Here is a 16765-nt window from a genome sequence, read left to right on the forward strand (position 1 = left end):
AGCGCCTGTTATTATATAATCTGTTTTACAGAGAAGTTAGAGGACTTGAACAAGTTTATTATAACAGGAAAGTGGCCCGCGAAGGACTAATTCAGTGTCTCCTGACTCCAGAGTCTGCAAGGACCCAAACATCAGCGGCAAATAAACCAAGGAAGTCGCCGTCTGTCCCCCCCTCTCCCCACCCCCCCCAGGATGGCCCTCTTCATTTTTCTCTGAGCTGTGGGAACAGGCTACATCTGAAAAATAGCAATGCTGCTGATACAGTATAAGGCTGAAGGGGGGCGGGAGCTGGCTGGAGTGATAGCACAGCGGGTAGGGTGTTTGCCTTGTACGTGGTTGAACCAGGTTCGATTCCCATCATCCCATATGGTCCCCTGAGCACCGCCTGGAGTAATTCCTGAGTGCAGAGCCAGGAGTAATTCCTGTGCATCACCGGGTGTGACACCAAAAAAAAAAAAAAAAGACTCAAGGCGGAACACAGAACTGCACATATACATCAGTCCTGCGTCTACACAGGACACATGCTCTCTTAAAGAAAGAGTAATAAAGGTTGTTTATCCTAAGGCAACAATAGAGTCTTTGATGGGTTGTTTTGTGGGTTTTTTTTTTTTTAAAAAAAACAGAGCTCATTTTGTATATCCAGGGCTTTTTAAAAAGTTCCCAAACAGTGGCTCTTATCACAAAGAAGTCATCTCCCTAGACTAGGAAGCTCAACACGGTTCAAGGGGAAAGGATTACAAGCCAGTGAAAAAGGGGGTTCGGGTACAGGCAGTTCAGAAGTTTAAAAAACGGAGGTCTAGGGGCTGGAGTGACAGCACAGCGGGTAGGGCGTTTGCCTTGCACATGGCCGACCCGGGTTCGATTCCCAGCATCCCATATGGTCCCCCAAGCACAGCCAGGAGTAATTCCTGAGTGCATGAACCAGGAGTACCCCCTGTGCATCGCCGGGTGTGACCCAAAAAAGCAAAAAAAAAAAAAAAAGGAGGTCTAAGTAGATGAGGTTAATCTTAACTCTTAATCTCACTTTTAAACAAACTAAAAACCTGGCCCATAAAGGGTAAAATACAAAAGACAGCCCCTCCCCGCCCCCAAGAGAAATATAGGCTGCGGCACAAAATGGTATGACTAGCCCCGAAACAGAGGTGGATTTGGCAAAAGTCTCAGACTCACGAGGAGGCACCCTTGCCCCCACCTGCTCATGTCACTCCTGCATGGGGAGAGATACAAAGACGGGGTGCAGGCTGTTTGCTGCCAGAAGATTAGAAACCACTGGGGTGGCTCCAGGTGGGAGGAAAATTAAACACCTTCATGCTATGTCAAGCAGCTGTGGGCCAGAGAGGGCGAGTGACTGTAAAATAAATCTCCAGACGGTACTACTGAATCCAGTACTGCAGAACCCGAGCAAACAGCGAGCTCTTGTGCACAGCAGGCTAAGCTTTTGTATAAGAAAGGAGAGAAATGCTTATTTGTATGAGGGGTTTTATTTATTTATTTGGTATCTGCTTATTTCTCTACATAAGAACTGTTAATGTCACTTGTGAGAAATTACTGAGGCGGGGAGGGGAGAAGGGAGTGTGCAGAAACCACGCGCGGGGGGGGGGGGGGGGGGGTGGGGTTCAGATGCTCGCCTTGCCTGCAGCTAATGGGGGTTCGATCCCTGGCACCACCTGAGGTCCCCCGAGCCCGCCAGGAGTGATGGCTGAGATCAGAAACTAACATCTGGGGACATAGCTCAGAGGTAAATAAATCTCATTACAGGCAGGTAATGAAATGCAGGTTCTAAACCAAGCGCTGCGAAACCAAAGGAAACTAATCAAATTGTTTACCCCGGGAGGATGGGGAAGGAGGAGACAGTAGCAAAATGTTAAACCATGCATTTCCGTGGTTCAGCCAAGTGAATGCATTCTCACTCTCTCTCTGATAACAGAGATAAAAACACTTTTGGTGTTGTTTTTTGGGCCACACCTGGAGGTCCTCAGGGCTTACTCCCAGCTCTGTGCTCAGGAATCACTCGGGTGCTGGTGGCCAAACCTGAGTTGGCTGCACAGAAGATAAGTGCCTTCCCCACTGCAGCCCCTAAAGCGCTTTTGTTTTTAGATGGAGCGATAGCACAGCGGTAGGGCGTTCGCCTTACACGCGGCCAACATGGCCCACCCGAGTTTGATTCCTCCGCCCCTCTCGGAAAGCCCGGCAAGCTACCGAGAGTATCTCGCCCGCACGGCAGAGCCTGGCAAGCTCCCCGTGACGTATTCGATATGCCAAACACAGTAACAACAAGGTCTCCAATGGAGACGTTACTGGGCCCGCTCGAGCAAATCGACGATCAACGGGAGGGCCTTTACCTTTTTTTTTACCTAAGGAGAAAAGGCCTTTATTTAAAATGGGTGTTTGCCTATAAAAGATGTTAAGCACTCGGGGTGTCTGCTCACCTTTCCTTTGGGGTTCCTGGAAGACAAGTCTAATTATGGAACATTCCTAACGGTTCTTCACCTCAACTTGCTCCTTTCCCAGGAGAATGAATTCTGACATAAACGGTCGTTTATTATTTACCACTGGAACACACAACAGCCGATCTGATCCTCCACTCCTAAACAACAAATTTTGTGGGGCGCACCCCTCAGGGTAAGGCCAAGGGACTTTGACACTGTGTTATGACGGATGCATGAAGCCTTGGTTTTCATATGGGGTAGTACACTACAAACGTGGACACTGCAGTTTCCATACACCTGATCTCTCTCCTCTTCTTTCTCTCTCTCTCTTTTCTCTCTCTCTCTCACACACACACACACACCACCCCCTGCCCCTACTGGGAAATAAGATGGGACTCCAAATTTCCTATGTGAAAAATTCTTTCCCAAGGAGTTTTTGAGAAATTTAGAAATTTGAAAAAAGAGAAGATTAATCTCTGTACAATAATAAAATGGACAGTAAATATGAAGAGCTTTGAAAAGGTCTATATCACAATGATTCAATTAAAAAAAATTCTGATAAAAACAAATAAATAAATACTCCTCAGCAGAACACTAGCACTAGCACTATGCACTGTCCTCCCATTGTTCATCGATTTGCTCGAGCGGGCCCAGTAACATCTCCATTGTGAGACTTGTTGTTACTGTGTTTGGCATATTGAATACGCCACAGGGAACTTGCCAGGCTTTGCCGTGCAGGCAAGATACTCTCAGTAGCTTGCCAGGCTCTCTGAAAGGGACAGAGGAATCGAACGCGGGTCAGTCGTGTGCAAGGCAAACGCCCTACCCGCTGTGCTAACGCTCCAGTCCTCTGCTGGATGTAATTGTTTTTAAAAATTGTTTTTAAAAAATTTTTAAAATTGTTTAAATTGTAATTTAAACAATTTTTTAAAATTGCTTAAATTGTTTTTAAAAATTTTTAATGATAGTCGATATTTCAATATCATGACGTGATCAAACATAAAACGAAATTTGGGGGGAGGGCAGAGAGATAGCTCACTAGGCTGAATGTGTGCAAAGTAAGAGGAGGCCCTAGGGCTGATCCCCAACAACACCTGGTCCCTTGAGCACTGCAAGGCGTGATTCCTGAGCACAGTTCTGAGGGTGGAGTACCCTGAGCACCACAGGTATAGCCCCAAAGGAAAAAACAAATAAGTAAATTGGGGAACTCAAGAGATGGCTCAGTGGTCAGACTCCTGACTTCGAGGCATGAGGTTGTGAGTTCTATCTTTCTGGTCACTTCATGTGACGTGCACACCATGTGACCCAAACCAAGATGTGACCAAAATCTTTAAGGTAGATGGGCCTAGCAGCTCTGCTCTCTGTGAGTTTCTGACTCCCGCAGTGTTTTCCAGCCATATCACAGCTAGGAGGCTTCAAGCTCAGCAATTACATGGTAGACACCCTGGCCAGGAGTGCAGCTGAATGTGTGAGGACCAGGCGTATCAGGCGTATGCATAAAGGCCAGTTCTAACCCCAGAGCATCACCAGGTCTGTCAGCACCACTGAACAGAGTGTCACCAGAGTGGCCCAAATCCCATCCCCGAAGCACCAGGATGGCCCCTACTTGAAAAAAAATAAAAAGCATAATGTCGAGACTCACCAGTAAGTTACAGTAAGTAATACTATGTAGCCTGGGTAAAATAGAACAGAAAGAGCAATGGAAAAAAAAGAAGCAAGAGACAGATACACCGAGATACAATCAACTGTGCAGCTTTGACAAAGTGGCAAGGCCTCAGAATGGAGACCTATTAGTCTTTCAACAAGAGATGTCAGATCATTGAACACCCAAACGAAAATACAAACGAAAATCTAGACACAGATGTTAAATTTTTTACCCAAATTAACTCAACATGAATCACAGGCACAGAGGTAAAATACAAACCTATACAACTCCTAGAAGATGGCACAGACGACCATCAGGATGCCCCGAGTATGGTGATGACATCAACAAAGGCAGAAAGAAATAGCTCGACATCATTAGAAATAAAAACTTCTGGTTGGGGAGCGACATTTTCCAGATAATGAGATGATAAGCCACAGAGTGGGAGAAAAAAATTCCAAAGGCATACTGACATGGCAGCCAAAACATATGAAACTCATAAAACAATTTTTAAAATAATAATAAAATAGTTGTAAAAAAAACTAATGAGCCACCTCACCAAAATTTATATATAAATAGCAAGTAAGTATATCAAAGACACTCTTAATAGTGGGCTGGAGAGACAGGACAGTGGGTAAGGTACTTGCATTGTAACAGTCGACCTGGGTTCAACCTTCAACCCAGTCTACGTTCCCCTGAGTACCACAATAAGTGATTCCTGAGCACAGAGCCAAGAGTAAGCCCTAACCACTGTGGGGTGTGCCTCCCCCTAAAAAGAATCAAACAAACAAGAACATGCTTTCCTGGAACCTGTCATTGGAGAAACGTGAATTAAGCAATGAGATTCTATTAGTTATCTACTTATTCTACTTCTCATCTATTAGAATGGCCATAATCCGGGAGTGTGTGCCCTGAGTTCAACTCTCAGCACCACACCATTCCCACAAGCAGCACCAGGAGAATGGCCAGAATCCAAAATAATAGACCATACCAAAAACTAGAGCAATAGCACAGTGGGTAGGGCATTTGCCTTGCATGAGGCCGACCCAGATTCGATTCCTCTATCCCTCTTGGAGAGCCCAGAAAGCTACCGAGAGTACCCGGCATGGTAGAGCCTGGCAAGCTCCCCATGGCATATTCGATATGCCAAAAACATAACAACAAGCTTCACAATGGAGATGTTACTGGTGCCCGATCAGGCAAATCAATGAACAATGGGAGGACAGTGCTACAGTGCTACCAAAAACTGATGAGGATGTGGAGTTATATGAATTCACATTCAGTGCTGGTGGGATCGCAAAATGAATGACACGCCACTTGAAATTCACAGTTCCTTACAAAACTCAGTAAACGCTTACCTCCAATGCAGCCTTCACTTCTTTGATAACTACATAAAGAACTTACAAACCTAAGACCACCCAAAAAACTTGCACGAGGTAATATTTTTCCACTCTTCTATTCAAAATTGACAATCAGCATCGCCCTTCAGCTGGAGAATGAGTCGTGCACTCTCTACGCCACAGAAAGTGATTTTTAAATAAAAATAAATAAATAAATGAACAAAGTCAGTCTGCAAGAACCACACACACAACAATTACAACCAAAGAACACTAGAAAAGACAAAACTATAGAGCCAGCACAAAGATCAACAGTTGTCAGGACCTAGAGAGAAATGAACGGGCAGCGAATCACAGGTGGATTACAGGGCAGTGGAAACTGCGCGATCTCCTGGTGATGGAACATTTCATTAGGCACCTGCCTGGACCCATCAAACGCACACCGCCAAGAATGAACCTCGCAGGCTATTTTCTTTCGATAGAAGCCACTCTCAGCAGTGTACAGTGATCTCTCCCTGTCAGCTTAGTTTGGGTTTCTCTGATAAGAAGCACCAATGAACACTTTCAGAAACAATAAAAAGAGTGGCAAGGTAAGTAGCAAACTACAACATACACAGACTCATACACAGAGAGAATGAACACAGAGAGAATGCAGATCCCAGGGTCTGGGTCATAGTCCCGTGGCAGGGGATACTGGGGGCTTGAATAGACGCCTCTGGAGCTGAGCGCTGGCAGCAGGGGAGGAGGATGGGTCAGGGGTGCTAAGTCCAGAGGTCGAACTTTTTCAACGTTCTGCTCAACTTCATCATTGTGAATCTAAATCACCTCTGTCACTGTCATTGCCCTCCCGTTGTTCATCGATTTGCTCGAGCGGGCCCAGTAACGTCTCCCTCCATTGGAGACTTTTGTTGTACTGTGTACTAAATCACCTCATTTAAAAAAAAAACTTATAAGTAGAGACAGAGAGAGAGAAGAAGAGGGCAATTGTCTGCCACAGAGGCAAGGGAAAGGATCGGAGGGATACTGGGGACAATGGTGGTGGAGAATGGGAGGAATGGGAGGGATGGGAGTTCGGTCATTATATGACTAAAACTCAAACTATCTGTAACTGTGGCTCACGGTGATTCAATTAAAAAACAATACTATTAATTAAAAATTAAAAATAAATAATCTAGCAGCTAGAGAGCTAGTACAGTGAGTAGAGCACTTGCCTTGTATGCGGCTGACCCCAGTTCCACCCCTGGTTTCTCATATGGTCCCATGAGCACTTCCTGGAGTTATTCCTGAGTACAAAGCCAGGAGTAACCTCTGAGCACCGCCAGGTATGGCCTCCAAACCAACCAGCCAACTAACAAAAAAGTCTAGTTGAAGAGAAAAATTAAAATGCCCAAGCCAAGAATATGGTTCAGTGTAAGCCTGGCCTCACAGCCCTGTGTTGATCCCAGCAGTACCACACAACAAAAAAATTTCTTAAAACTTTCAAAAATTTAACTTCCCAAGGGGATGTTTAAAACACAGGGACTTTCTATAATAAGCACTTGTCCTGAATTTGGGCTGGGCTTATCCTCTAACCATCAATCATTTTCACCTGTTACCATGCATTGTAGAATTCCCTGTGAAGACCGGCCACAAAACACATTATTTGATGGAGATATTGAAAGTCTCTGTTGTTTTGTGTCTATGTCAGCAAAAAAGACATGTCATGTCCCCCCACCCATCCCAACCACCCAGCTAAGGTCAGTCCCATACACAGTTGCCCAGATTCTCCAGTATGCCCCCTGACCTCCCCTATTGTGATTGTGTTCCTCTAGATGGAGGGAACAGTTCTCAAGTTTTACATTTGGACATAGATATTATATACATATATACATATCAGTTATATATCCAGATGTTATACTATATATCATGTGATATATATCATATATTATATATATGATGCTACATATATCATGTGATATGAAAACTAGTATCCACAGCCAGGGAAAACAGGGCTTAGGAGGACTGGTCAATGGTTGGAATCAACCACAAATGTATGTGGGGTGAAGGGTAGATAAGACAGAGAAGGGACCAGTATGACAATAATAGATGGAAATTTAAGGAAGAAAAAAGGAAGGAAGGAAAGAAGGAAGGAAGGAAGGAAGGAAGGAAGGAAAGAAAGAAAGAAAGAAAGAAAGAAAGAAAGAAAGAAAGAAAGAAATTCATACTGATGGGTCAGCAGCTGTTCTGTGAGAACTATGCCGAAGAGCTGAGAAACGGGGCTCTAACACCAGGAAATTTTGCTCCTGAGCAAGGACCAACAAGGAAAGGGTGGGGTGGGGGCAACTACCCCCTTCCTCTACTCTCCAGGTGTTGCCACCACTCAGCTAGCACCCTCCAACCTCCTCATGTTCCAGGAAGGACCATCTCCCCACTGGCTCTGCATTATCCTTTGCCCCTGGCGACACAGTTCTTGCTGGCAGGTAAGTGGGGCAAGCCCAGGCCTTGAGTTCTCCGTACTTGCTGTTCCTCTGTGGAGCTTTCCACTTCCTCAAACAGCCACGTGGCTTGCTCCCTCCAAAGAGATCATTTCCGAGATGGTTCTAACCCCCTCGTGAGCCCTGGGTCTTCAAATCTCTTGAGCATCTCTGGGCTATGTGAGTCACCGACCACACTCTCAGGGCAAAAAGGGACAGCAATGATCTGGGGCTTCCCACATTTCACTAGAACCAGCCCATCCCCTGGCCCTTTCACCTGGTTTAAAACAAAAAAAAAAAAAAAAGCTTCATGGGCTACACTCCCAGAAATCTGATTCAGGGGCTCAGACGAGATGACATTCATCTAAGGTTTCCAAAGGTTTCCAAAGACATGAAATGCAGGGCACAGATGAGTCCTCAGGGCCAGAACCCCCGCCTCCAGGTCAAATCTCTCTGTATCTGGGGCCACAATCTAGATTCCCATGTGGAGGTAATTAAAAAGTAAGTGGAAAAACTAGCTTAGCTAGATGAAATTGTTGTTTATTTGTGGGTTCTTTTTTTTGGGGGGGGGCTGGGTTTTTGTTGTTTTGTTTTGCCTTTGGGCAGGGTGAAACATTAAAGGGAAAAGATATGATATGGTGAAGGAAAGGGGGAATGACAAGGTTTTAATGCGCTTCTCTTTGGCAAAGAAGCGAGAGTCTTCTTGTGCTCTTTGTGAACTGGCCAGGAGTCCACCTTCACTCTCAAAAAGCTGACAGAGGGGTCGTGTTCCCGATACCCAGTATTTATTATTATTATTATTATTATTATTATTATTATTATATTTTAATGAATCACCGTGAGATGCAGTTACAGACTTACAAACTTTCATGACTGCGTTCCAGTCAATGTTCAAGTACCCAACCCTCCACCAGTGCCCAGTATTTTCCACAAACTTGTGATCTCATGTAAAGGGAAGAGACGACCAGCCAAGAACCTTGGAGTGCCTCGCGACTTCGTGCTGGATTCCCTTTTGATGAGTTTCATCAGAATCGTCGATGGGTCACAAGTCCCATCGATTGACGCCAGTTACTCAGCACGGGTTACTGCCACAACACAAGGATGAGGCCACACTGATGCCTGACTCACTGCTGGGCTTAATACAGGAGAACCAGGAAGCAGGGGCCAATTGAGGGGGGTGGGGGGGGAAACTCCAGCTCAGCCCAGAGCTGTGGAGAAGCTGGAGGAGGCAGAGAAGCTTTGCCATCCAGGGTCTTGGGAAATCAAGGGACCATCATGCTTTGATCCAGCCCACGCACAGCTACGGTGTCTCCCGACAAGGGCTGTTCCTTCCTGGGTCATCAATACCTACAGACCAGACCTGACCGTAGTACCCGTCAGCTGCCAGTTTCTCTGAAGTGAGTTACCCCTCCCTTCGGGCCCTCTAGACTCTGATTCACCCCCAAAGACAGTCTCAGCACAAAGATGAATGCTTGTGAAATGAGACCTGGTTCTGTAGTGAGCTAAGCGACCGCTGCGTTCCTTCCTTCAGTCACTCAGCCACAGTCACCCACTCTAAGTCCCAACCACCCCCCACCCTCCCCCCAGGCGGGGGGGGGGGGGGAAGTCTCAACTAGTCAAAGAAATACCTCCCTGCACATGAAATCTGTGAAAAGGGAAGGAATGCAGGAAGGGCAGAAGAACTTGTGACAGAAATACCCAATGCATCTGCAGGAGTCACACCCAGCAATTTACAAGCTCCCTGCGAAACTTGTCACAAAGCACAAGACTATCAGCTGACCAGGGTTTGGATTTTGTTTTCCTCCACTTACTTCATTCAGCTCCATTTTCTTAGTAGCAGAGCAGGAGGATTTTCAGTGTTTCTATAAAACACTTTCCACACCCCGACAATCTACACTGACTTTCCTTTAATAGCCCTTTACTACAATCTTCAACATTCTTTAGTCTGTTGCCTTAGCCACTCCCCTGTCTCTCTCTCTCTCCCTCTCTCTCAATTTGTGACTATTTTTGAGTTTCCTAGTCAATAATAATCTTACCTACTATAAATAAGGCCTGGGAGTAAGAACACGGTCAACTTGTCTGTGTGAAACAGCTCATTGGGGAAATGCACCCTGGCTGTGTTCTTATCTTCTTGTGAAGTTACACCACCAGCAATCCAATATTCTCTTTCTTAAGAATTAGGGTATGCATATTGTCACATCAGCAAGCTACTTCCATCACTTCTTCACTTGCCCCGGTGATTCTAAAGCAGGACGAAGAATCTCTCCTGAATTCAGATTTCAAGATATGAAACTTAAAGCACAATTAACTCTTACGAGTTATGAGTATTCGGTTTCTATTCCTCTTTAGTGGTTGCATGGGTGCTGAGTATACTTTCAAAAGTTCTCTTGACATCAGAGATGCAATAACGCACAGAGAAGTTTGGCAAATAGTCAGCTTCCTTCTAGAAATAGTTCTATGAATTCACTTAAACTGCTGAAAAAGTCTGAAAAATTAAGCTACTGAGGCTTTGTTATGGTTGATATTTTAAGCAACACTGGAAGCAATTAATTGAATAGCACAACACGCACCCAGCATTATATTTCAGAGTTAAGAGATTTAACAAGAACATTTAGGACTACTAATCAAAACTCTTAAGCTTTTGTAATTAAAAAAAGAAAATCGAGGGACTGAGGATATGGCTCAAGCAGCAGCACATGTTTCACATGTACGAGGTCTGGGTGTCATCCCCGGCACCACATGGCTCTCCTGAGCACTGCTGGAATAGCCCTGGTGACCCCCAAATACTAATGGTGGCGCCCTCTCCCCAATTTTTTTTCAAAGATCACGCCCAGAGTCTCATCTGTTAAAGGCTTGCACTCCATACCACTGAGCTGCATTCCCTCACCCTGGATTTTGCTAATGAATAAACTGAACCCTAAAAACGTGCCCCTGTAAGAGGGTATAAAGAGAATGGATGAGAAGACACAGAGGACAAATGTCTATCTTGAAAAATGTGTCCTTCCACCTGAGTGAGAAGATGAAGACTTATCACTTATCGTTTTGTTCTGCCCTGCTCAGCGCCACTCTTACATGGTGATGGTTCTGCCAGTCAACCACGAATTTATTGGTGGCATCTTTCTTTTGATCTCAGACTGAAGATAACCAAGAGCAAACAGGGAGTCCGAAATCAAGCCAAAGTGATCGCTGCCACCTGACTTGCACAGACAACTCGTGGGCGTTCCAGAGTTGGATCCCTGTCAGCAGGAGCACCTGTCAATCATTTGCTTTACCTGTGCGTCTGGCCCAGGTCCCGAAGCAACTCAGGAAGCTAAGCACAGCACTGCAAGCCTCAATAAGCTCTTGGAGCTGAAGGAAGGGGAAGAGAAAGTGGATGGAGTCCACAAAGACAACTGGTTCAACGTAGAAATGAGGCTCAGTCAATTAACAAGGATGAATGTCAACACTATAAAAATTTCTGAAAAAAAATTTTTTAAATAAGCCTCACAGAGAATTCTCTTTTTTCCTTTTTTTTTTCTTTTTGGGTCAAACCTGATGATGCACAGGGGTTACTCCTGGCTCATGCACTCAGGAATTACTCCTAGTGGTGCTCAGGGGACCATATGGGATGCTGGGAATCAAACCCGGGTCAGTCACGCGCAAGGCAAATGCCCTACCCACTGTGCTATCACTCCAGCCCCTGAGAACTAATTAAGAAGGTTAAAATAAAGAGATAGGGGCTATGAAAATGATTTATTTGGTATGTAAAGTGTTTACATAAAAAGGACTAAAACTCCCTCAAAAATAGCAAATTGTCTGAAGAGAACAACTCATAGCAAAAATCATTTTAAAAAAATTTGATTGCCATGGCACTAAAAACTGTTTATGTATAAGAACATAACCTCTTTCTCCTTATCTCCAAAACCTATTTGGGAAATCTAGAGCTACATGAATAACATACAGCAGGGAAACAGAAGTTCCTGATGCACAGTTTAGAGTCATCACAAAGGAGAAAGGAACCTTTGAGATAATCTGAAGCAATTGAAGCACCACGCACAGTGAGACCCAGGGCATAGTGAGACCCAGAAGCATCGGGAAACAATTCCAGTCTACAAGCTCTGGGCAGGCAGAGGTCCAGGACACAGGAACTGTCAGCCCGTTACTTTTCCCTATCACTCCCCAGGCCTTTCTTGATAAGAAACAGATAAAAAAACAGGCATTATAAAAGTGAAGTTCTTATCTGAGCACTCAGGTGTATTCTTCTAATTTACCACATCCTTCATTACCTCTTTCACTTTAAATAAGTGGCAGCACGTGATCAAATGCTCAAGAAACAGTTTCCACAGGGCAAGAGAGAGAGAGAGAGAGAGAGAGAGAGAGAGAGAGAGAGAGAGAGCGCACAGCAGGTGGGACATTTGCCTTAAGAATGATCAACCTGGGCTCAATCCCTGATCCCTGGCTTCCCTTGGGGTCCACCAGCTGTGCCGGGAGTGATTTCTGTGGATAAGCTCTCAGCACAGCCAGATGTGATCCAAAAGCAAAACAAGAATTTTCACACTTCTACTGGGCACTTACATTGCAATGGACTATAGATTTTTTTTTTAAGTTTCCAGTAAAGAAAACTAATTCTCCATAATGGAAACTAGATGGCAGTTACCTTTAACTACACAATAAAAATATTTATAGGGTGAACATTCTGTGAAATATGAATTTAAAAAAATAAATTTGGAAACTTTAGTTTTACACTAATTGTGAGGCTCACAGCTGAACCTTTTCGCTGTCCTTAACTATTTATCTATATAAAATTTTAGAAGGAAATACAATCCTCACTGAGTTTTTTCTTTTCATTGCTTTACAGTAAATTCTTGACAAAGGATCATTCAGTTGAGAGACATAAACTCAGTATGAAATGAAGAGAATGAGTTATTCCAAAAATGACATGTTTGTTGATTCTGCTTTGTTTTTGTTTTGTTTTGTTTTGTTTTTAGGTCACACGCTGTAGTGCTCAGGGACTACTCCTGGCTCTGTCCTCTGAGATAACTGCTGGCAGACTCGGGGAGCCATCTGTGGTGGCAGGGTTCGAATCCAGGCCCGCCGCACATGAGGCAGGTGACCTCCCCGCTGGACCATCTCTCCGGTCCCCAGCACTTCCAAAATGGACCAACCATCCCAGCTAAGGGAATCTAACAACTCTGACCAATTATTGCTTTTAAGTGAGCTCCACTGTGCAAACTCCTTAGTCATAAAACCACCCTCTCCAGAAGGAGACTAGGGCACTTTCTTCCCACCTGTCTCCAGTGGCAAGCACAGAACCCCCAGCCCAGGCTGTCCACCATCCAAACGACGAAGGACAGGATGGGGACTGCAGGCCCCCAACTCCTGACCCTACCACCGCTGCAGACTGCCCTGCTCCAGCTCCACCTGGGGCAGACACAGTTCCACAGCTTGAAGTTTGGCTTGGAAAAAGTCAGGCGGCAAGCAGACCGACGGGCAGGATCAGGATAGCCTACAGAAAAAGCACCAGCAACCCCTCTCCACCGCAATCAAGCCACATTTTGCATGCACAAGCACTCTGGAAAAATCCACTTTCAAAGTCACACAACGACACCTGCCTGGCACACAGTGACTGCGATGTGTGGAAGAGAACTAAAGTTTCAAACCTGTGGTCCGGTTCCGCATGATCGGTGGCCCTGGCTACCTTGGCACGCCTGCCAAGCTTTGTGCAGAAAAGTGACTTGTACGTCCTCCCAGCTCTGCCAGCGGTGTCACTCACAGCGCAGGGGGCACCCTGTCGGGCCCCTGGGGGGTTCGTGGTCTTCGCCGAGCCGCCACACATCTCCTGCGCGCTTTAACTTTCTCTCCGCTTCTCTTACCACCATGGACTTGGACAACAAACGCAGACAGTCCTTTGTGGCTGAAAAGATCTTCCACAGTGACCAACTGTCCTACGTGATCCTTTCTCTCCCTACACCTAAGTGAGAAAAGCCATTTGGTAACAGCCGACTAACTTCTTCTTTCAAAAGGCCAGGGGGAAAAAAAAAGGAATGCCGATTTGTCAGGTGGATGAAGCCCACCAAAAACGGAGGAAGTCAACTGCACCCGTCAGGTAATAAAACATGCTCTGGCAAACCCATTATACACACAGGCCAGTCCGAATCCAACTTCCTACTTTCGTTCCCCAGCTCGGACTCCAGTGAGCAAAAGCCAAACACGGCTCAGGTTGAGCAGCTCAGGCTGACTCACTCCATCTGCGCTCCCCGGTGGGAGACTGTGCAGTTGTCATGTAATTGGTCACAAGACTGATTCATATGGCTCTGGGCGAATGCAGTGACTTGCCTTCAGCTGCAAGGTTGCTCTGACATTGGCCACATCACCCTTTTTAATGGCTCTCATGTGAGCGAGTGTCAGCTGACTGGTCTTTACTCTGCAACCTTGCAAAATTCGACTGCGAGTGAGAGAGAGAGAGTGACTCCAAACACACAAATGCAGGACCTGAGGTACAGAAGGGGAAGTGGGGAGAAAGACAGGGTCCACGTCTGCCTCGGGGCTCACCTGCAAATACACATCTAGCTATATGTGGAAATTGAATAGCAATATGACAGTAATAATAATAATAATAAATGAGAGGAGCCCAAAGCCCTCAACATTCTGACACTGAATTTCTGAACCTATTTAAGCAAAGCCCTGAACTATCAGAATCTAAGACAGAAGGAGTCCAGTTTAATGCTGGACACTAACATAGTTCATCTGTGAAAAAAAAAAAGTTGTGGAATATGATTTTTCTATAGTTCTATGAGTTTGTGGGAAAGTTAACTTTTGGAAGAAAGAAAAAAACATAGATCCCTCGATCCCATAGATCCCTAGATGGTCAAGTCTCGATCCAAAAACCAAAGAGACTGTACAAATTCCTTTTCTTTTCCAGCCATGCATCTGGCAAAAGAAAATATGAATAAATCCCTAAAAATTAATGAGCCCCTTCTTTCCTCCAATTGGGGAGATTTTAAGTGTATTTTTAAGAGCAACCAGATATGTGAGAAAGGCATTATTACGTATATCCTTGAAGTTCCTCTTTACAAACCCTCCAAATATCTTCAATACTCTCTACCCATAGAGCAGACTGTCATGCACCTACAGCAATAATAAGATTGCTCTGCATCCGTCCTGTGCTATGTTGATGTTGCCAAGGCAAAGGCAGAACAGGAAAGAATTCATTTTCCAGGAAGGAGTTTTTTGAGCTCAAAGCACAACTGCAGAGCCACAGAATGATCATGGATTCTTCGATTTTCCCTCTGCAGTAGCTTGAAAATTGCTTATGAGTTTTGATTGTGTAAGGGAAAGTGAGGTTCCCACTCACTGCTGCTGATGGTGGCCCATGGCCAGACAATCCCAGGCTGGGCCCGGTCTGCACTGATGCCGGGGCCCAACTGAGGCATCATGCTCTCTCTCTCCCCTCCTCTCTCTCTCCCCCTTTCCCTCTCCATCTCTCTCTCTTCTCTCTCCTCTCCTCTCTCTCCTACATCTCTCCTCTCTCTCACCCCATCCTTCCTCTTTCTCTCTCAATCTCTCTCTCTCTCTCTCTCTCTCTCTCTCTCTCACACACACACACACACACACACACACACACACCTAACATAAGTGGCCCAATTGTGGCAAATTCACCCAAGATTAAAAAAAGTTTCAATGTTGAGAAGGTAGAACCTGGTCAGAGGCCAAAATGCCTGAATTCTACAAACTTCACAAGCATTGGGGAAAAATAGCACTTCCTACATATTCCTTTAAATATTTTAGTTTTCGAATTTCCACCTTTCACCGAGGAAAGGTACTCATACAGGATCTAATAAAAGGACATAATTCCTTTTTTTAAATATGCATTCTGCACATGTGTCACCTGTAGTAAGCCACAAAGGTGTTCAATCATTCCGATATTCAACCTCTGCCTAAGACTTCAAACACTTATAAAGGGGTTGAAGATAAGAAGAGATAAGGTGTTTGCTTGGCCTGTGGCCAGCTCCTACTCAATCCATGGCACTGAAGATGGAGCCATGAGCAATGTCAGGTGTGGCCTGAGCGCTGCCATAGGCGCCCTTCACTCCATGACAAGATTCAAATACTGTTCTAAAAGTACAAAACATGGACCAGGGATGTGGTTCCACAGCAAAGCACAAGCCTTGAAAGCATGTGGGCTTGACCCCTGGCACCACAAATCAGAACAAAGGCAGAGCAAAGTTTATGCCTGGGAGGAGCGGGGGAGCGTCATTTGTTTTAGGCCCACAGCCCACAGGGCTCAGGCCTTACTCGTGACTCTGTGCTCAGGGATCACTCCTGGAGGGTCTAGAGGACCAGGTCAGCTGTGTGCAACCAGCCCCTGCTTCAGACTTTTTAAGCAATCAGAATAAGAAGTGATGAAAAGAGTAAGCTGGTTACACAGGACATTTGGATGAAACGATCAATCAAGAGTGACCAAGATGCCCAAAGAGAAACTGAGCTGAATGGACAGTATACTTCCACATACTCCTTCCCCTCTCCTGCACGCGGCGGCAGCTGTCTAGGGCTACACCCTGTCACCATTCACTGTTTCTCCACAGATTCAGTCACCCCACTTCTAGCCACCATTTCCTTGGTACAGTGTCAACCAACCTGGTTTGTGTCCACAAATTTCTGGGCCAAGGTTTTGGATTTGCCTGCCGTCTCTGCTGCTACTTGGAGGTCTGGGAACCTGACATCTGAGAACCACCTTCCTTTGTACAAAGTCCAGCTGCCCCGTGAAGACATCCCGGCCAGAAGACAGATCTTTTCCTCGGTCAAATTCCTCTGCACTTTTCTTAAACCGTATTTTTAACACTTGGCACATAATTGCTTTGCAGCCAGAGGACACATCGGAGATGGTGACGTGGTCTGAACATAGAGCCTAATCCCTGACATTCA

The 16765-nt window shown here is 45.4% G+C and overlaps 1 protein-coding gene across 2 annotated transcripts in view; it reads right to left on the bottom strand.

Moving 5' to 3' along the window:
* Positions 1 to 16765, bottom strand: part of FNIP2 (folliculin interacting protein 2) — a 136196-nt gene that overhangs the window by 80321 nt on the left and 39110 nt on the right. The window lies entirely within an intron of this gene.

Source organism: Sorex fumeus, unplaced genomic scaffold, assembly GCF_029834395.1.
Source record: "Sorex fumeus unplaced genomic scaffold, SorFum_2.1 ptg000039l, whole genome shotgun sequence".
NCBI classification, from domain to species: domain Eukaryota; kingdom Metazoa; phylum Chordata; class Mammalia; order Eulipotyphla; family Soricidae; genus Sorex; species Sorex fumeus.